Raw genomic sequence first — 23,193 nt, 5'->3', positions numbered from 1 at the left:
GGGCTGTATAGTATAGGACATCAAAATTGATACAGGAGCAACAGTGTCTGTAATGTTGAAGAGGAGGAGGCTAGCTGTGATGATAATTATGATTGTGATTATAAAGGTTGAGATGTAGACATTTGGAAGTGAATATGGAAAGTGATTCTGTTAGCAAATAGTGGAGACTATCCCAGGAAAATGTCATTTAACTTTGACCTCAAGCTCAATAGCTTTGTAAGAAAAATATTTGTGTGATCAAGTGATGCTTATGTCATCATTTCAAGGAGGAACAATTCCTCAAAATATATCCCACTCTTTAAAATTATATAATTAACTTTATGGATTTATTACTTAATCAAAATACATAAAACCATGAGTGACACAGAAAAAAAAATAGTCTCCTTCTCTAGACCTATTCATAACTGCCTTAGTTCCCAATAATGGTACCAGGATCTAGTCCTAAATTAATAAACTTCAACAAAATGTATGGAAAACCAAATTCATTGATTGTATGCTTAAACATCCATAGACATTATAGTCATATTTCAATTCTGACCAATTAATCTCTCATTGATTTACCCAGAAAGAGTAAACAAAAAAAAAGTTCACCACTCTTGAACTGTGGCCTTAACATAGAAATCATTCTACAGCAATTCAGTTACCAAGAACATTCCAGTTGTTTCCCCTCTTCCCTTTTCAACTTTAAGCTGGCCTCAAACCTTGTAGGATCCCTCATCTTCCTCGGCTTACCTTCTTCTCAAGTGTTTAAGAAAATACGATACACAAAATACTACATTTGTTTAGCATTTCACCACAGGGTCAGCTACTTGAGGCCACTGTGATGAGGATGAAATACAAGTCTCTGGGCATTTTTTCCGGCTGAAAATTATAATTGTCTGCATTCAGATCATTCTTCAAAGCATTAGCTTCACACTTTGATTTCAGCTGAAGTTTAAAAGCTACCAACTATTCTTTTCTTTGCAACTACTTCTTGGTTACCAACTGTAGTGAAAAAGGTACAATCTATAAGGGATAAGTAAAAACTTCTTAACTTACTTCTATTTGGAAAAACATGAGAGCAAAAAGTATTGAAGAAAACTAATTGGTAATCCAGCCAACCAGGATAATTCAGAGATAGATGTTTAAAGATACATACAAAGCAGAATTGAGGAAAATGACTATTCTAATCTTGTCCTAGTTTTTTGTTTTTTGTTTTTTGTTTGTTTGTTTTTTTAAGGATAACATCCGTTCCAATTTTTTTGCAAGTAGAGTTCCTTATTGCTTCTAGCTCATTAACTTTCCACTATCTCTCCCAGAACAACCCATCTCACCACTGTTTTGCATATGGGAGGAGTAAACAAAACCATGACATTTTAAGGCATGATCCCATGGGGCCTTCAAGAAGTTTATATTTCACTGGAAACTCTGAGAATCTTTTGCGCAGCTAAAAGGAACATCTGCTTCCCCTTAGCAACTTTAAATACACTTTGATCCTGACGTCTTTCAATATCACCACATGATATACTTGAGGTTTTCCTGAGTAAAATGGGAGAGAAGAGTGACATTTGAGTTGGGGGCAAAGTGCCACTTTCCAGGAGACATTTAACTAAAGCTTTTGCCTAGGAATTTAAAAAAAAATAAAAAACGGGTTTAGTGTTGCTTATTCTTGGTTCTTCCTTAGAAACCTTATTCTGCAATAACACTCGGGATCTATGTAGAGTTTTTAAAACATTAAACAAATTACTCCTCAACCAACCTTTTGTCAGGAGTCAATTAGGTAGAATATAATTTGTAGATGGAAAACCAAGAAATGAGCCGGCTGAATTAGAATTCAGATGTATACTCCATGCTTCCCATTATCCCTCTCCCCAGACCACCAAGAGTTTCCATATGTCAGCATAATTTTAGTCAAGATCATCTAGTAGCATTACTTTGTGATAAATGTCTAGTTCAAATTTAAAATGTTCTACCAATTACATTACTTTGGGTTCCTTTATTTATTAGTTCATTCCAAAAGCAACTACTGAGTACAGAGTAACCTTTTAGATTTGTAGTTCATTTTTATTAAATTAAATAATAATCTAGCTCAGGGATCAGAAAACTATAGCCCCCAGGCCGTATTTTTGTAAATAAAGTTGTACTGGAGCACAGCCATACCCATTTGTGTAAATATCGTCTATGATTGCTTTTGTACTGTAACAGCTGCAATGAGATCAAAGTTTGATTCAACAGTTGTAAGACAGATTGCATGGCTCATCAGCCCCAAATATTTACCATGTGACCCTTTACAGAACAAATGTCCCAACCCCTGTTCTAGTTCAGTGATTTCTAAACACCTTGTCAAGCTGCATGTGGATCTCCTAAGAACCTGGCTAAAGGCATATCCTTCACCCAAGAGATTCTGATTCAGTAGGTCAATGGGAGGGGCACATAGGAATCTATACTTTTAAAAACCTCTTTCAGGTGATGGGGTTGTATAACCCCATTTGAGGAATGCTGTTCTAGGCGATACATTTAAGGGTATTCAAGAGACAGAATTTTTTTTTTTCTCATGCCCATGGGATGAGATTAAGGAAAAGCTTCTTGGAGATAGTAATTATCTGCAAGTTTAGACCAATTTGGATTGGTAGAGAGAAAAACCAGAATTTATTCCAGGCAGTGGAACACACAGTATGAGCCAAGAAATGGAGATGGAAAGGAACAAGGATGAGTGAAGTGTACAGTAAGGAAACAGGTCTAACCAAAGACAGGGGATCACCAAGGAGTCAGGAAAGAAAGGATTTCATTTGTATAGAGCTGGGAATCAGAGCAACAGATGCCTTTTAAGCCTACTGAAAAACACTTTCAATCTAAATTAATAGTTCAAGATCTTCAAGTTGCAATGGAGCTGAGCCAGCTAGGCGTTTTATCCAATATCTCTGATAAACAATGGAGGACATTTGTAATAATGTGGGTGAGGGTCAGGGTACAGAATTAACACTTCAGGATTTGAACCTGCAACTTTAACCTCATGTCTTCAAACTTTAACATGCATCAGCAACACTTAGAGGGCTTGCTAAAACTCAGAAAGCGGGGTTTCACCTCCAGAGTTTCTGATTCAGTAGGTCTGGGACAGGGCCTGAGAATCTGAATTCCTAGCAAGTCCCTGGATGATGCTAATAGTGCTGGGCCAGGGACCACGTTTTGAGAACAACCACTGTAAACAAATGGGACCAATGACTGGAAAAGAGGAATCATATGGCGTGCCTGTAAATAAGCTTTGTCATGTTGAAGCCCACTCAGTTGTATGGCTGATGAACCAAGGCAAATGCACTACCTCCTTTCAGGTTTGAAATTTAGAGGTCATCACCAGTTAGGATGGAAACCAACTGAAATCATAGGATCATAAATAATAATAGAACTAATAATTGAATAGGCCTCAGATATCACTTAGTTCAACCTTTCATTTTATAGACTAGATGGAAAAACTGAAAATCAGAGAGGTTACATGGCTTAACTGCCCCCAGTTCCTAATGGCAACTCAAGGGTTGTGTTCTTCAGCAGAAACCTACATAATAAAAATGGGTGATATTCAATATTAAGAAAATAAACTAAGATTCAGTCCATGCCCCCTGAGTTTACTAAACAGCTTACATATGGCAACAGTACACAAACTCTGATTTTAGTAATTGTACCAAAAACGAAATCTTCATTGAAGGAAAACCCATATTTGCAGAAAACAGACAAATAATAATACTGCTACTCAAGATTAGAAATCGTTTTGGGTCCTGAATCATTATTCTAAAACTTATTGCTATATTACCGAGTACCTTTAAAAGGCTAACCGTCACATTACAGTTTCTGACTATATTTAGTTTTTGACTGTTTTGCTGAATTTCAAGTGCAAGAAAATGGAAGCTTGATTCAGGTTCAAGTCCTAATCCCTGATAGTGGGTAAATGACAACTCAGGTAACAGATGCAATTGATTGAAAGTGACATATGAGCAGAGATGCTTTTAGCTGCCTCTGGGCTCCCAAGACACTCAGAAATAATTCAGATATGGTTTCTTATCAGCTGGGTATTAGCAGCCTGTAAATATGTACCCCATTCAGCATAATGGGTTCTGACAGAATAAAAGCCACCTGGAAAACATTTAAATGTCCTTCTTCAAGAGGTTGTTTAGCTACTTCTTCTCTCAAGGGACAACCAATCAACAATACATTATTTCAGTTTGTTAACATGTAGGATGTGTCAGGTTTTTGTTTGGTTTGGTTTGGTTTTCTGCTTGCTTTCATTCGTTTGCTCTGTGCTCTTCATTTGTCTTTTAAATGTAGAGTAAAAAGGATCCGTTTCCTTGTCCAGCCTCACGTCATATGTAGATAAAAATGAGAGTTAATCTTTAATGAAACAGAAAGTAAGTTATATAAAGGCAATTTCCTTCCAGGTTTTACATGATGGCTCTTGTTCATTTTATTGTGCTCATCAACCAGATGGTTATTTATTCATATATCCATCTAGCATATATTGAACACTGCTACGTGGAAGGCATTTTGACAGATTTAGGTGCCCCCCAACTCCGCCACCTTGTAACTATTGGAAAAGGAGGAGAAGCAAGTAAATACTGATCCCACACCAGGCACAGTTTGAGTCCTAATTTCCCTTTTGTTTTGTCCTGGTATAATTCCTGTGCTCTGGGTTGGTTAATCATTTTACAAATAAGATTACTCTTCCACCATTTTCAAAGTGGTGAAATAAAGGATTTAATAATTTCTTTGCTTGAAAACTCTAGGCATTATGAAATATTCTATTCTTTATAAGTTAAACACAATTTTTCTCAGCCTGGTATTTTGAGGTATTCTTTCCTCTGATGTTCTTTCCAAACTTATTCTAACCTTGAATGAACCAGCCTTCAAGTCAGGTCCGTCTATGCACCTAAGCCTGTGTCAGGAGTATCTCTGTTATTGGCGGCTCTCCTTCAACCTGGAATGTGCTCCACTTCCACAAAGGCTGAGTCCTTCGAAGACCAACTTAAAGTTCAGCCTCCTCTGTTGGGCTCCTTTGGGAAACATGGCAACCCACTATGAGATCTTTCTCCATACTCCCAGGACACTGATTTTTCTACACCATTCATTTGGCACATCAAATTCTGTCTTATATTATGAATTACTGTTTTGAAATATGTGTACTATAAGCTCTTTGAGGACAAATAATAAAGCATACATTTCCTCGTATACCTCATAGGGCTTAACAAATTATTAAGTAGTCAGAATTCCTTGAATGGGAGGAGGGTGGTCTCAAGGATGCTTATAGTAACGATCATTGTTAAAGAATATCTACTGGGAATTTTCTCCAGCAGAAAGTATCCATGGAATCAACTAAAAACCAAAAAAACAAAACCTTGAGTTACTGAAGTTAGGTATTTAAAAGGTTAACAAAATTTCTGCAGTCACTGTAGTTAAATTTTAAAGGTTTTATTTTATTTTTTGGTTTTTGGTTTTTGTAAGAAGCTTAGAGAATTAACTGATCTCCTAATGTTACATAATGCAGGTTCACCGTAAGTAGTATTTTTATTCTTCAAAGAACTTTAGAAATCTTTACTGATTAACTCATTAATCACTAGCTAAACTAGCAAGCTGGAAAGAAGATTGCAAGAAGAAAAGCAAATGGTTGTAGCAGTAGCAATCTAAAAACCTAACCAGGGCTTCCCTGGTGGCACAGTGGTTAAGAATCCGCCTGCCAATGCAAGGGACACGGGTTCGAGCCCTGGTCCGGGAAGATCCCACATGCGGCAGAGCAATTAAGTCCACGAGCCACAACTACTGAGCCTGCGCTCTAGAGCCCGTGCTCCGCAACAAGAGAAGCCACAGCAGTGAGAAGCCCGTGCACCGCAACGAAGAGCAGCCCCGACTCACCACAACTAGAGAAAGCCCGCGCGCAGCAACGAAGACCCAACGCAGCCAAAATTAAATAAATAAAATAAATTTAAAAACCTAACCATATTCTAGAGAGTTGAAGGAGGGGTTGTTATGCATTTGGTGATGCATCAGCATTGGGATTTTCATTGTCTGTTCATTTTCTGGTATGGAGAGAGTTTATCTGGCTTTGATATTAGACAGTGTCTTGCTGAACATTGCCTGTTCTTACAAATAGCGCACAATGCCAGTTTTTCACACACTGGATGCTAGGGTTTTTCATTTCATATAGCAGAAGGGGATACAAAGAAAACATTATATAGTGCCTTTATGCTGAAGCACCAAAATGTACTTTAAGAACCATGGAGGAGGGAAATGGGAAGAGGGAGGGGCAGAAGAGATGATTCCCAGTTTTAGTAAATAAACCAAATCCTAGAATTAAAAAGAAAATACTCAAATTGGAAGCTAAATATGTCTGACAATTTTAAACCTAGGATAATGGCAACTTATAAAATTGAGGCTTAAGACAAAACCAACATTCCCAGATCCCTCAACCTATACTTTAAAGGGCATCTATTCAGGTGGTTTCTAATAATACTGGTGTTGAGATAAACAGGGAGGTGTGAGTGGGTGTAGGGCAGCCTCAGGGTAATGCACGGTCCCACCAATTTACTCACCCTGAAAGTAATTTTTAAAATCAATTCAATATTTCCTGGATAGGTTGACGTCACCCTGCTCACATCAGAGTGAAGAACTGAAGCGCTGGTTTTATGCTCATTAAAATTCTGTATACCACACTATGCGGGAGCCGGTGGCCTATTTTCTGGACAACCATAAAACAAAGTAATAAGTGTTCTTGTCTCTGGGGCCAAGGTGGGGAGAGCAGAGGGGAGTCGTGTGGGATGAGGGGAAAGGGAGAAGGGAAGCATGTAATCTGTTAATGTTTACCAAATTCTAGCAATAAAATTAAGTGTCAGCCATATAGAGTTAATAAAGCATCCAAAACACAGAAATGAATTCAAGAGTACTCCAAGAAATCGAATCTGAGGGAAGCCAGCCAGGAAGGTTGTGGCAGACAATTTAATCTTGGGAAAATGACTTTACACCAAGGAAATTGAAAACACCATTCTCAGTTCTTCTTTTGTGATTTTCATTAAGTAGTTTTTCTTCTCACAGCCCATTCATGAAGGAAAATGTCTGTCACCCATTCTGGTACTATTTGCATAAACTTAGAACCTAGTTCTTCCAGATATATGTTTTATATATGTATGTATATACGTATATACTGTGTGTATGCATACATACACTTTTATATACACAAATATATGCATAAATTTATATCTAACAGGATCCCCGGCTCACGGCTGCCATGGTAGAGGGACATTCTGAGGTATGGCTTTGCCGTGACCCTGGGTCTGAGGGTTGCCTTTGCTCTGAAGGAGCAGGGTGGCTTACTAGAGCATTAGAGTTTTACAGACCTGAGGGAGAAAAGTTGCTATCTTTTCCCCATGTTAAGATGCAGCTTTTGTACAATTGTGTCATTCAGCTAGGCCTGCAGAAACCTCGTCCTCCAGTGAAGGGAGCAAACTTTGCAAAAGGGAAGCTCCCCCATGGACAGACAGATAGATGCTACTCTCAGAGAAATTCACGCCCTGTGCTTTCTTCAGTCCCACCTGATGGGTAAAAGCAGCTGCCCATTGACTAAGAAAAAATGGCCTCAAGTTCAGAACAGGAGTGTCATTCTGTTTTTGACCATTCCATATCAAGTATTCTTTCAACAGGCAAACCCAACTCTAAACATTATTAAAAACTCTAATGAGGTTCCTGGCGTTTCTTCTTCTTTCAGCCACTCTTCACATGCACACACACACAAGGCCAGTGGGACCACGCATGTGGTAAAAAGCAAGATTTTTATTCTAAAAAAGGGCAGGCTGACCTTTCAGAGTTCACCCCAACATAAATGTGCAGGCTCTCATCTCTCTAGAACAGGACTCAGTGTTCAAAGGCAGTGAAAAATTGCCTAAAGACCCAGCTTCCTTGTCCTGCTGGGTCAAGGAGAAAGGAAGATGGGAGAGTTCTTCCAGGAGGGGTTGGCACTGTGCTCACTTGGCACGGAAAGGAACCAGCCACCTCTCTGCTCATGTCCTCTCTTTTCAGAGACAACCTGGTCTCAGTTCTCTGCTGGAGGCTGTGGCCTGGCTCGGAGCAGCCAGGAGGAGGGCACCTCCTGTGCTGTTGGAGTGTTTGGGGAGGGGAAGTGCACCATGAGAATTCATGCCAAGAGTCACGTGAAGGGGACACCCCCAGTCCTTTGTCTTCCTGGCCCAGCTCATATCTCCCTTTGAAATGGCATGAGGGCCACAGCCCAGTGGGTCGGGCACAGCATAGTTCCCTAGGACCCAGGGAACAAAGGAGGCTCTCTCTCACACCAACTGGGATCAAATCGCAGCGCTGCCACTTTCCCAGCTCTGTGACCTGGGGCAAGTCACTGAACCTCTCTGTGCTTCAAGTGCCTCCTCTACAAATTGCGTCAGTAACCATCCCTCCCTCATCGGATAGCTAGAAAGATTGGATGAGGCAAATTTTGAAGGGCTGAGGAAAAGTGTCTAGAACATCACAAACGTGTATAAGTGTTAGGGATGATTATCAGACATCTATCCCACCTGACTTCCCATTAACCTGCTCTTGGACGTGGAGGGAAGAGCAAAAGAGAACCTGGCTACCGCACTCATGATCCTACCCTTGGGCCCTGGCAGTTGCAGACCAGGTGGGGCTGGCACTGCCTTCAGATCTCCTGCCCCACCTGCCCCTGGGTTTGTTTCTCTGGAGTGAGCGGAAGCAGAGTTGTTGGCTGCCTCTGCTGAAAGGCACAGACATCCTCATTACCCTGAAATAACCTAATGAACGGAGTCTATAATAGAAGGCACTGGCGCTAAGGAAGAACCTGGTCCACTTACTGAATACGTGAGTTGAAATTCTGGAAACACTGTTTTGAATGGGCTTTATTATTAACAACATGAGGGAGAAAATGCAACCACTGAGACTTCATTCTTCATCATGGACCCCTACTGCCCATAAATAAAGTGCCCACTCCCCAGGGAAATATGTCTGCAACCCGCTTGCCAGGCACCAGGACTGCAGGAGAACTGACCAGGGCACCAGAGATGTCTGGATCTGAAACTGAAACTGCAATGAAACAGATGTTCCTATAATTCAGACTAAAGAGTCAAGTCTAGAGAAGAATGTATGAAGGCTGTTTCTCTACCCTAAGCATATATTTCCCAAACCAAAAATCAAAACCTTGTATATCACAGAAGATTTTTGTATGGCTTCTGGGACTGCCCTTAGTCAATCTTTAAGATAACAGTTTGAATGCCAAAATATCGACCTTTGGGGACTATAAGGGAAAACAGGACAGAATATTAGGCTAACCTGAAAAATTCAGGCACTCTACCATACACATTCATTTGGCAGGAAATAGGAAAATATTTTTAAAGTGGAAACACATATTTATCATTTATAAGGGCGATCCTTTTGTGCTTATCTAGATCTGAGTAGCAAAGAGGAATTAGAGCCTGACCCTGAGCTTCCACGGTGACTCCCAGGGCAACAGTGGACATGGGTAGAATTGTCAAAGGAAGTCACAACTCAAAAGGGACAACAGTCTACATACCTGTTCTCCTTCTTATCCCAGGTCACCCAGAAGGACAGAGCATTCCTTGAGCACCTGTGCTCTATTCAGTGTGCTCCTCAGTTAGAAACAAGGATGATATTCCCCTCACACCAACAGAGCTTTGCCTGAAAAGTCTCTATAGCATAATAGTAGGTGGCCTTGGAGTCAGACTGTCCAGATTGGAACCTTGTAAACTGGGTAACCTCTCTGAGCCTCAGTTTCTGCATCTGTAAAATGGAAATAATAACCAGCACTTCACTCACTGGAATAACTGTAGTGACATAAGCAAACAGCTTGTCTCATTCTTTTTTTTTTTTTTTTTTTTAGGTACGCGGGCCTCTCACTGCTGTGGCCTCTCCCGCTGCAGAGCACAGGCTCCGGACGGACGCGCAGGCTCAGCGGCCATGGCCCACGGGCCCAGCTGCTCCGTGGCACGCGGGATCCTCCCGGATCGGGTCACGAACCCGTGTTCCCTGCATCGACAGGCGGACTCCCAACCACTGCGCCACCAGGGAAGACCTTTTTTTTTTTTTTGCGGTACGCGGGGCCTCTCACTGTTGTGGCCTCTCCCGCTGTGGAGCACAGGCTCCGGACGCGCAGGCTCAGTGGCCATGGCTCACGGGCCCAGCCGCTCTGCGGCATGTGGGATCTTCCCGAACCGGGGCACGAACCCATGTCCCCTGCAGCGGCAGGCGGACTCTCAACCACTGCGCCACCAGGGAAGCCCCTGTCTCATTCTTGACTAAGAATTCAATGAATGTTAACTGTTGTTGCTGGAAAAGAAAAACAAGATGTGGTGGTACGTATCATCATATTAGCATCACCTATGTGCAATTAACAGTCTTCTAGTCCCCTCCTGGAAACTCCTAGAAGCATAAATCCTAAAATTAAATAGCTTTCATATCTTGAAATAGAAAATATAGAAATACAATTTTTTAAATAAATTAAAACAGGCTGGTGTTCAATGAGACAGAAAACCAGAGAGAGGATGGTGTGGCCATTCCTCCCCTGATCTGGGCCAGTCCATTAACATATGAAAACCACACCCCACATGGAGTCTGAACTCACAGTCCCTAAAACTGTGCCAATTTCAATTGCTTGTTTTTTGACTAACAAACAAAGTAAACTAAAACATAGGACAATACCATGCATGTATCCAGGGCACTATTTTTATCTGTTGGATTTGTCATACTAATTTTAAACTGAATTTCAAATTTAAGGTATATGCTTTAATTGTAAAATTGTGGTTATTAGTTTTGAACTCTGCTTTCTCATTTTTTTCTTTTTTGCCCTTTTTCTACATGGATTTGGAGTTTTTTTAATTTTTAAAATAGGGGACAGGGGCTTCCCTGGTGGCGCAGTGGTTGAGAGTCCGCCTGCTGATGCAGGGGACACGGGTTCGTGCCCCGGCCCGGGAGGATCCCACATGCCGTGGAGCGGCTGGGCCTGTGAGCCATGGCCGCTGGGCCTGCGCATCCGGAGCCTGTGCTCCGCAACGGGAGAGGCCACAAAAGTGAGAGGCCCATGTACCGCAAAAAAAAAAAAAAAAAAAAAAAAATGTTTAAAAATAGGGGACATGAACAAGATAGACTCTAAATTCATGTCTTTTTTAACCTTGTATTAGTCTATTAATTCCTTAAATATCAAACTCCATGTTAAATTTTTAGCAATTAATGAAAATAGTTTTTGAGAAGAAGTTGAGAGGAGCTATGTCTCTATAGCCAAGAGTTGTTTATTTCAACTGCAGGCAGAGCCTTTTCATAATTTTGTGAAAAAGCCACAAAATAAGAAACAGTCTCTAATCTCTGTGTCATTTGCAAATAAGGGACAATCATGATTGAAAAGAAGCCAATGAGGGCAGCAGGGAGATTCCAGAAAGCACAAGACATTGGGCAGAATCCTGGAAGCAGATGGCGTGTGGTGCAGCTGAGGGTTAGGAAACAGTGAGGTGAAACTGTTTTCAAATATTGAAAGCCTCCACCGTGCTCTACCCCCATTCAGAGTCGAGGTATTTTCTAATCTTCACATACTGCATCCTGTCAGAAACGGTGGTAGCTTTCCATCTTCCGCAGCCCAGCTTTTTCTCACCTCCTTTCACACATCCTGTGCTTTTCATACATATCACATTCAGATAACCACGTGTACCATCCACCACTACACAGGGCAGTGTAGGAAAATTAATCTAATTAATGATTACTATTTACAATTCTACAGAAACTGCTCCTCTGCACAGTCAATAAGCAGCCTGACCGGTTTCTCTCTGTGCAACAGGTTTCATTATCCCTAAGGTTGTACCTTAAAAAAAAAAAAAAAAAAAAGAATTCTGATATATTCCACTCAAACATTTGGCAGATCCCTTTAACTTAAAAATGAAAGGAAAAAATATTCACTTAAGAAAGCACTGTATTCATATGAATATTTGGAGATTCTTAGCTATGCTATATATGGGGTAACTGTCTTGAAACTGAAAATAAAGATTTAAATCTGTTTGCAAAGACTTATCAGGAGACTACAATTTAAGCTATTTCATCAACCACTACAGAGGGCATGATAGATTGTTCCTGTTCTTCAAAGAATTTACAATCTAGTTAGTTGGAGAAGAAAATTAAAATTGAAATAATATTTTTAACTGTTTAAAATATGATTGTTTAAAAAATGTAACACTGTAAAACTACACAAGGACAATGTAACATGTTTACTTAATAGATGATACACAGTGATGAATTCAGAGGAGGCAATACCTCTGTGCCCTGTGATGGGCTGCTAAGTCTTCACAGCAGGGGTGGTATTTGCTCTGGGCTTGATCAGGCATGAATGGTGGACTTTGGACTGGTTGGGAGGAGGAGGCTAGGTTCCCAAGGGAAGCAAGAGTAGGGAAAACATGGGGGAAATAACAGAGGCAGATACTTGCAGGGCATGTTCAGAAACCACAGCTGGCTGGAGTTGAAGCTTCATGTAGAGGAGCACGATTTGATGATGAAAAGAGAGTGTCTTCATTAAGACAATCTAAAGGGATCCAAGTTCATCATATTTCTCTAATTACATTTTCTCAGCCAATAAAAAAATATTTGTTAAGCTCCTATTATATACAAGGCACTGCTGGGGATGGAGGAAGGCAGGGGAACAAAAAGGAAAGATCTAATTCAAGCTCAGGAGCTATTCATAAAAACAGGAAATGTTAACAATGCAAAATATACTAAACAAAACCAAAAAAAAAGAAAGGTGAATTTGCAACTAATTACTCCATCGGTAGAGGAAACCAATTATTTTGTCTGCTAAATACCTTTTCCTTTCTTCTGAGAATAAAAGAGCCTCTCTTTACTTCTGAGTATTGTTCTCCCAGCCCCCCAACTAGTCCTGTTGTATCCACAGGAGCTACCATTGCTTCCACAACCCTGCTCCCCTGGCCATAACTGATTGTAAGGAATGAGTCTTAGCAGTATGTAATTCCCTGGTTCCAGTTTCTTCCAGGAAACAATTACATCCTTGCTTTGTTTTTCAATCTTTTTATCAATAATATGGGCATTCTGCTAATAAAATTCCCCCTTTGATAAAGCTAATTCAAATTGGATGCCTGTCACTTGCAATTCAAAGAGGTCTTATTAAAATTCTAAGTGATTAAAATCTGTTTTGTCTTATAATTGTTTGCATTTAAACTTCTAGGTTTGCATTCTTTCCTTCAAACTTCTGGATGTTTCTCACTCATCTTTGTGTCACCTTAAAGTGCCAGGTCTGTCTGTGATTTGTACTAAGCAGACATAATTAGGTGCAAAATACTAACTTCAGTAACAGATACTCCCAACTCTTAGATGCTTGACACCTTACAAGTTTATTTCTCAATCCCATAATTGGGTGTTCCTCAAGGAGAGGTGGTTATCCTCTAGGTGGCATTTCTGGAACTGGTTCCTCTCATCTTGTGACTCCATCACCCATGACCATTGCTTCCTGTGCTGGATTCTTTATAAACAGGAGCAGAAAGCATGTAGAAGCCTCCTACTTCTTAACCACCTGGGCCTAGAAGTGATCACATCTCTTCTACTGTCATTCCACTGGGAGAAGAAGCCACATAGACATGAAGGTTGAGATATTTGATCCCTAGCTGGGCAGCCAGCTCCTGGCAGCAGCTCTACCCCACTGAAAGGAGTCAGTCATTTATAGTGAAAAACTACCCATCTCTCTCTACAATGAAAACTACAAGACTGCTGAAAAGAATTAAAGAAGACATGAACAAATGGAAAGACATCCTCTGTTCATGGATCAGAAGAACTAATATTGTTAAAATAACCAAACTATCCAAAGCCATCTACAGATTCAACACAATCCTCATCAAAATACCAAAGGCATTCTTCACAAAAATGGAAGAAACAATCCTAAAATTTGTGTATAACCACAAAAAACCCTGAATAGCAAAGTAATTCTGAGAAAAAAAGAACAAAATTAGAGATATTATGCTTCCAGATTTCAAACTATACTACAAAGCCATAGTAATTAAAACAGTATGGCACTGGCACCAAAACAGACACATAGGCAAATGGAACAGAACAGAGAGCCCAGAATTAAATCACAGCATATGCAGTCAACTAGTATTTGACAAGGGTGCCAAGAACACCCAATAGGGAAAAGATAGTCTCTTCAACAAATGGTGCTAGAAAAACTGGAGAAACATATGCTGAACAATGAAATTGGACCCCTATCTCACACCACTCACAAAAATTAACTTGAAATAGATCAAAGACTTAAACATAAGAGCTGATATCATAAAAATCCTAGAAGAAAACATAGAAAAGAAACTTCTTGACATTAGTCTTGGCAATGACTCTTTTGATATGATGCCAAAAGCACAAAAAACAAAACCAAAAATCAACACACAGAACTACATCAAATTCAAAAGCTTCTGCACAGCAAAAGAAACAATTTAAATGAAAAGGCAACCTACAGAATGGGAGAAAATTTTTGCAAGCTGTATATTGTATAAGGGGTTAATATCTAAAATTTATAAAGAACTCATACAACTTAACAACAACAACAAAAAATCTGATTTAAAAATGGGTAGAAGAACTAAATAGATATTTTTCCAAGGAGTACATCAAAATGTCCAACAGGTAAATGAAAAGATGCTCAACATCACTAATCATCACGGAAATGCAAATCAAAACCACAATTAGATATCACCTCACTCTTGCTGGAATGGCTATTTATCAAGAAGACTGGTGAGGATGTGGTGAAAAGGGAACTCTTGATACACTGTTGGTGGAAATGTAAATTGGTCCAACCACTATAAGAAAACAATATGGAGGAGCCTCAAAAAAAAATAAAAATAGATCTACCATATGATCCAGGAATTCCACTTCTGGGCATATGAAAACAGGATCTCAAAGAGATATATGTACTTCATGTTTATTTCAGCATTATTCACAATAGCCAAGATATGGAAACAACCCAAATGCCCATTAGTGGATGAATGGATAAAAAAGATGTGGTATATATATGTGTGTGTATATATATATATATGTGTGTGTGTGTGTGTATAATGGAATATTATTCAGGCATGAGAAAGGAGGATACCCTGTCATTTGCAGTAACATAGATAGACCTTGAGCATATTATGCTAAGTGAGATAAGTCAGGCAGAGAAAGACAAGTACTGTATGATCTCACTTATACATAGAATCTAAGTCCAACTCATAAAAACAGAGAGTAAAATGGTGGTTACCAGGGGATGGGAGGTGGGAGGACAAAATTAATTCTGTTTAAGGGTACAAACTTGCAACAACTAGTAAGTTAAGCCATAGAGACCTAGTTCACAGTGTAATCAATATAGACAACAATATTATACTACAATCATCAAACTTGCTAAAAGACTAGAACTTGATTATCCCAACCACTAAAAAGAAAGGATAATAATGTAATGTGATAGAGGTGCTAAATAGTGCCACAATGGCAATCATATTATAATATATAAATGTATCAGGTTAAAACACTGTACACCTTTAATTTAGTCAATGTTATATGTCAAATATAGTTGATTGAAAAAGAAAGAACTAGCCATCTCTCCCATGAAGACATTCAAGTAATGACTGAATTGAAAGAAAGAAAGAAAGAAAGAAAGAAAGAAAGAAAGAAAGAAAGAAAAGAAAGAAAGAAAAGGAAGGAAGGAAGGGAGAAAGGGAGAAAGGGAGAAAGAGAGAAAGAGAGAGACAGAGACAGAGGGAGGGAGGGAAGGAGGGAGGAAGGAAGGCGAAGAAAGAAACCCTCTACAGCAAAGTGAAGAAAAGTTTCATTATAAGTTAGAGATGGGGAAAGATTGCTTCCCAAAGACCAGGGATTGAGCATTTTTCTTGCATTTTCTTAACTATACAAAGCCCACTGGAAAATAAATTTAAGATGTAGAGGATCACAAATAAAAATGTAGAGGAACTCTCACTAACTACCTTAATGAAAAGGCAACGCCTCTAACATACATTTAGAAAAATTCTTCCAAATTATTAGCCTTGGAGTCTAAACTGCATGTGTCAAAGTTCATTTCTCTAATAGCTTTCTTTGTCAAAATTCTCTTCACAGAAACCACATAAAAGCACAGAGCAATCTGCTGAAGACTTAAATGGCTGGAATATCAAGGATGCAGACATCTTCTTAAAATGGCTGTTTCTTCTATTGAATTGAATCCACCCACCTTTCTTTGTGATGGCAATGAGGGAAAATATACAACCTTAGAACAGACAGGAACCAATTCAAAGCCTTTCTGGAGAGTCTCCAAATACATTTAAATTAATTTTTTTCTCCTGAAAACATTCTAAGCACAAACTCCTATGGTATAAAAGTTGGATTCAATCAACAAGTGAGGTTCTGGAGCAGATCTCCATCCTCAGGGGAAGGGAAGAGAGTGGAGGAGATAGAAGCTTCCTAACACAAGGCTGGACTCCAGTCGTGAAGGGCCCTGGGAGCCCCCCTGAGTATAAAAGCAAGTCCTCTGGCACTAAAGGTAACTTCTGAAGGACATGGCCATGCTTCATTTGTTTTTGTGTTTCTTGCTCTGAGCACAGCATCTGACACCTAGCAAGCATCCGATAAATATTTGGTGAATGAATAAATGAATTGAACTGGGATTTAGTTATTATATCTTGGAAGCAAGGTGATCATTTGACCTCAATAACAAAGAAAAAAATCTTAAACTGGGGTACAAGATTGGAGCAAAACAAAGAAAAGACATTCAATGCTAAGTTTCTTTAAATGTTTTTAGTTATAAACCAGTGTGGTCTCAGAATCAGGAGCAAAGATGAGTCACCAAGTAGAGGTCAAAAGGATTTAGCTAATTAGGTGGGATGTTGAGTCAGGAAGCTGAGGAAGTTATTACTTTTAAATTATTGTACAACCTAATTGGAAAAGGTCAAGAGCAGTCAGACATGATTTCTTTACTCCTAGCTCATTTATGTTTCTCCAAAAAGTAGAATCAGCCTGGAGCACAACTGTATGGTAGTCCTTACCCCCTCATCTCCCCTTTTGTCATCTTCCTGCAGTCAGCAAGTGTACCTCCAGGCGTCTAATGGCTTTGTATTTTCTCCACCCAGCCACCCCTTACTTCCCATGTCTTCCTAGGACCTCTTGCTCCAGATGTTCCAAACCTAAATGTTCTCATCTTGCATCTCAGTCATTCATACTCTGCTCTAGGCTGGTGAAAGCTGCCTACATTTGTTAATCTGTTCATGTATTCAGAAAGGGCATTAATGGTATATTCAGGTAAAATATAGTCTTGTTTATCGGTGCCTTCTAGAGGCAAGGCCTTTATCCAATGGAGTATCTCTAACCATGAAAATTTTCAAGTGAAGTAAGGCCACTGGGGAGGAGATCATGGGGCAGACTGAACTTTTACTGCCCTTTAAATCACATGAGGAAAGGCAGCTACTCTTTCTGTCAGATCTGGAGACCTAGCTATCAAACTCTTTTAAAATGGCAACTGTCCTGGTTGAATCAACGTTGCAAGATCTCTCATGGCAAAACCTCGGCACCAGCCCAGTAAGAAAGATAACGGTTGCATTAGTTGATATGTTTTCAAAAGAGTGCCTGAGTCATTTCCCTTTAGACCCCCTGACCCTTTATTTCTGGTTATGTCAAATGCTTCTTATAAATTAATAGTTGAAAACACCCAACAATGGCCTGTGATGTCCTTTACACACTCCTTCAAAAAAAATTCACCTAGGGGCTTCCCTGGTGGTGCAGTGGTTGAGAGTCTGCCTGCCTATGCAGGGGACACGGGTTCGTGCCCCGGTCTGGGAGGATCTCACATGCCACGGAGCGGCTGGGCCCGTGAGCCATGGCCGCTGAGCCTGAGCGTCCGGAGCCTGTGCTCCACAATGGGAGAGACCACAACAGTGAGAGGCCCGTGTACCGCAAAAAAAAAAAAAAAAAAAATTCACCTAGATAGTTTAAAGAACAAAACTGAACTTCCCCAAGATTGTAACTGTGACCAAGCCACGCCAGCCTCCAAGTTTACTTATAACTGAGGGACATCCTGCCACAGTCTCACGAACAGTTTGAAGGCAGTTATGTCCAAAAAGAACTACAGAGTACCAGGCTGCCCAGTTAATAAAAGGTGTTAGCAACTGTTATGTAGCCCCTTGAACTTTACCCATTTTTCCTTTCCTATTGTCACTACTGTTACTTTAAATCTTTTCAGAAACAATATAGAATATAAGTGAATTCACAGAAATATATATATACATATATCTTTATATATACACGCATATATTCATACATATGTCAAGTCACTATTCCTAGAAACATTCCCAAAGGAAGCTGCCTTTTAAAAGTCTCCTCTTCAAAATAGCAACAAATTAGGTTATCGTCTTTGTTGCAAATTATGAGTCTCACATATTCAGCAGACAGCTCTATAGAAACTCAACCAAATACACTTTCCTTCTTGAAGATTGAACAATGATAACAGAAAAAAGACTCTAGCACTGATAAGGAATGTACTTAAACCAAGCTCATGGGTTTTACAGAGGAAGATAAATGAGTTCACCCTGAAGCCTATAGGTCAGAGCTAACTGAAATATTCAGGGGTTCACCTTACAGTAGCTGATTAAACTTACTGACTTACCTGGTACTCCCATGAAACCCACAGATCAGCCTTAGCAAACAGAAGACATGAAATTAGACATACAATGGACTGTATTTATGAAGAAGACCAGGGAAACCAGTGCAAATGATCAGAGATGACAGAGGGGAAATAAAAAGAGAAATCAAGCAGACAGGAACCGTCCTTTATAAGCTCTGACACCTGAGGATGTCACTCTGCAACCCCACAGTTTACAAATAATAGAGTGATGGTGTTGAGTCATAAAGGAAAGCTTAGGTCACATCTGATAGACTCTGTTTATTAAGACAGGGAGGTGAATAAAGCACCCTAGATAATTACCCACTAAAAATGGTTTTCAGAGAGCTTTGATATGTAAAATCTATCTTTAAAAAATTGAACATTGAAAGAACTTGATTCCTCAATGTTAATCAACACATGAAGTGTTAGTGTGTCAGCCAAGCGAGTTCAAAAATTGAAAATAATAGTGGAAGAAACTGTCTTGAAAGGCTACCCTTTTATTTTTTAATCCACTTTTGTTACTTTAAACTACTTAGACAATTTTTAATTTCAGAGGACCTGTTTTAATAAATATGAATTAGATAAGCATGTTTTTATATTAATATATTAAAAGTTGAAGAATAATGCTTCTAAAAAGCTTCAAGATATTTATCTCAGTCATTTATTCAAGTGTACTAGGCATACTTCTTGGTTCAGTGGATAGAGCAGTGAAAAATTTTCATTTATTCAAGCAACATCCCCCTGGCCCCATAACAATTTTGCTTTTGCTGAGGGTTTATGTAAAAGAATCTTTGGCTTATCATTCAAACTCTGGTAGATTTTAAATCAACTCTGTTTATACAAAGTAGCCATTGTGCCAAGCAGAGTCCTAGCCTCAGGAAATATCCAGATCAACCTAAACCCATCCTTGATCACCATGGCTCAGAGCCCAGCCCTGAGGAAACAGATAAACACACAGTCACTGAAGTAGAATAAGTGCTATGTTAGAGCTAAAAATACACTGCTTGTTATGAGAGCAAAAGGAGGGAGCAGGGTTTAGTGTGTATATATATATGTACATGAATATATGTATGTATGAATGGAGATAGATGATGTTTTGACTTCAGAGACAGTAAACAATATTGACGCTCTTCTTCATGATAATAAAAACATGGCATAGTAATTTGGGATTGTAGCATCTATACGACCAGGTAAACCAGAATTGAAAACCAGGTTCTGCCACTTATAAATTTGGCAGCCTTAAAGAGGTTACTTGACCTCTCTGAGATTCTGTTTTCACCTATAAAATAAGGGTTACTATAGTACTTAATTTACAGGGTTTTCAAAGCTCTTCATATAGGAGAATCAAAAATCATTATGTTTATTATTGATATATAAACGTTCTTTAAAATAGTCTATTGCTCACCACACATTCAGAATATTCTGTTTTTCATCTTAAAATTTGGTCTAAAATATTGTGTTCAAGAACGTAAACAAGGGAGGGGTTGTGCCCTTCAAATACACAGGAATGCATGCCCGAAAGAACCACCACCAACCAGGCAGGGGTAAGAGCTTTAGCTTTTTTGGAAGCTCTCCTGAGTGCCCAGATATTTTTAGATTATTTTTTAAATGGAAAACAGATACGCACACCAAAAGGCATAAAACAAACACCCAGAAATATTTTGCTTCAGTTTTACATGGGTTATTTTTAAAGATCTGTCTTGCTGTGTGGATTCCATTGAGAATGAAATGAATCTGTGCTATTGCTTCCATGGAAACCTGTTTCTCTGTGATTGGCTGAGCAGTATCCAAGCGCTTCAACAATATCCCAGAAAGTACAAGTACTGTTAATATTTAACAGACGAAGTAAAACCTACCAACCCCATGGCATTTATTATGCAACTCACTATTAATAAAGAGATTCAGATCCATCCTAACATTTTCTCACCCTCTAAATATCCTTGTGAGGGTTTTTTCCTTGTTAACCTGACCTACACAGAAAAAGGAATGGACAGGGGGGAGGGGAGGACAGGACCTAGATAGAAGGGGCATGAAACCTTGAAGGTGCAATAGATAAAACCTTATCGTACTTGTAATTGCAACTGCCTCTATTTCATTTGTTTTATTTCAAGATAGAACTGGTTTAAAAAGAGAAAAATCATACACCCTAAAGGAATGTTTTCCCAATTTACATTTGATCTGGGTTGAAAAAGAGAGTATCATGTCACCGAAGACAATTTATATAACATTATATAATCTTGGTGTGATTAACCAAGTAAGATGAGGCAAATGATACAAATCAAACGGCCCAAAGGAGAAAATGTATATTTACCAGTGTCCGTGGGAAACTGAGGTGTTTTTTAAGCGTATATGATTTGAAACTCCCAGTGTGCCCTGCATTAAGAAAAGCATTCATATCCCTATCCCCCCCACCACACACACACACAAAAAGTCCCATTTTTCAAAACAATTAAGCATCCAGGTAATTATTTTTTCTAAAATCTTTACACTGCCTGGATACTTGGGAACTCCTCCAGGGTTTTAAAAGTTTTATTTATACCACAGTGTGAGGAAATTCACCACTTAAGAGCGGGCAACAATACTGAAAAGCGGCCGGGGTTTTTAGTGTTTCCATATATTATCATTCCATTTAGAATATTCTTATTTGAACGTCTTGAGATTGAGTTTCTCAATTCTCAGGAGAGGATACAATTTGAAAGCCTGAACATATATGTTTAGGTTAAAAACCTTAAAAATGGTAAGGGGAAAAATACTATATTTTGAGCTTATATACAAATGACTCTATAGAGGTGTGTCAATTTTGTGTATAAATTCAATAAAAATCATGTTAGGAAGTGCTACTGGGCAAAATCACTGAACTATTTATATCTAAAGCTGATATTTGCTGATAGCCCAGAAAGATAGCTGCCCATGTGCTTCCTGTGACTCTTTAAACTGATACAAAGTTGAAAAATAGGGTAGGTTTAAAAATTATATATAATAGTATCTCAGCTTTGATAAATTAATGTAAATTTGTAAAAGATTAAAAAAGAATCAAACATCAAAATACTAACCATGATTATCATTGGGAGCTTATAGTTACTTTTTGTGAGATTTTTTTCTTTTACTTTATACCTTAGTCTCTCCACATTGTTCACACTAAATATATGTCACATAAAAAGGAAAAATTATATTTTTTGAAAGAAGCTATCAGCCGTCTTTTCATCTTTCTTTGTAAGGACAATTAAACCTTAAATATATAATGAGCTTTATAAGTTTTAAAGTATCATGCATCCATTATTTCATTCCAGGTACACAATAGCCTGGGAAGAAGATATTACAGAGCACGGCGTCTCACCTACAGATAAGGGAAATGAAGGCCAGAGGTCATCTGACTTTGCAGGATGGCAGGGGACATAAGAGTCAAAGCTTGAAGAACATATCTGGTGTTATGGGGTCCCTGTCTCCCAACACTTAGATTATATACGAGATATAAAACATTGATGGTTTTCACATCTCTTTAAACTAAGTTATAAGTCCATTTTCACATCTTAATTTTTTTGTATTCTGTTCCTGCATGTAACACACTGCTAAGAATCAAGCAGATGTTTAATAAACATTTTTTAATTAACTTATAACAATCCTTTTCTCTTTGTATATTTTACAACTCATTTATCTATGCAGCTAAACATATTTGCTAAAGAACTGACAGCATTTTAATCAATTTTTTTCTTTAAACTATTTTCCAAAGTTTGAAACTCTGGGGTTTTAAATTTTATATATATATACATATATACATACATACATATATATATACATATATATATATACACATATATATATACATATATATATGTTATATATATACTTTCCTGACCATCCATGCAGTTTTAGGGGAAAGGATATAAGGAAAGAATAACATGAATATTCACTAAGCAGTTTATAAAGAGTAACGCCTAGCAAGGGTAAACAGGCATTGCATCAGTGCCAGCTCTCCAGGCCCAGTGGGAAGTGGAAAGAGGGAGAGAGGGAGGCAGGTACTCTCCATTTAGCCATTTTCCCAGGCTAGTCCCAGAGTGAGATCAGTAGTCAGGACAAATGGAGTTCTAAGGGACAGTCCCAAGATGCATGATAGAGAAGGAGGAAATGAAGAAACAAACACCCCAAGATGCCACGATGAACAGGATATTACTTAGAGTTTCCAAGTTCCTTTCCAGGGTTGCTCATTTGTTGTAAGTGATCTGCATCAGCAGAGCCACTGCAAACATAGACGAGTAAACTAGAAAGAGGTACCCCTTCCTCCCAGCAGACACAATCTTGACCAAAGCACACAGCTTGGTGAGTGGCCTGGGGTTTGGATTATACCCACTTGTTCCCTGACCAGGGATTCACACAGTAAGCAATGTGCACAACTGTATGCCACAGTTCCCAGCATGAAGTGGAAACATAATCAAGTTGAGTCAGCCTCTAACCGGAAGATATTTTTGACTCCTTGCCAACAAAGTAAACTTTTGTTTAATGGATACACATACACACGCATCTGATATGTAATAGAGACAAAGAGATGATTTGCA

At 39.0% G+C, this 23,193-nt stretch overlaps 1 long non-coding RNA gene across 1 annotated transcript in view; it reads right to left on the bottom strand.

Moving 5' to 3' along the window:
- Positions 1-18,734, bottom strand: part of LOC141278468 (uncharacterized) — a 237,433-nt gene extending 218,699 nt beyond the window's left edge. The window contains exon 1 of the long non-coding RNA XR_012331224.1: positions 18,644-18,734. This is a non-coding gene — a long non-coding RNA (uncharacterized lncRNA). The remainder of the gene's footprint in view (positions 1-18,643) is intronic.
- Positions 18,735-23,193: the final 4,459 nt, after the last annotated feature.

This window comes from Tursiops truncatus, chromosome 4 (genome assembly GCF_011762595.2).
Source record: "Tursiops truncatus isolate mTurTru1 chromosome 4, mTurTru1.mat.Y, whole genome shotgun sequence".
NCBI lineage: Eukaryota > Metazoa > Chordata > Mammalia > Artiodactyla > Delphinidae > Tursiops > Tursiops truncatus.
This window is presented reverse-complemented; position numbering and strand designations above follow the sequence as displayed.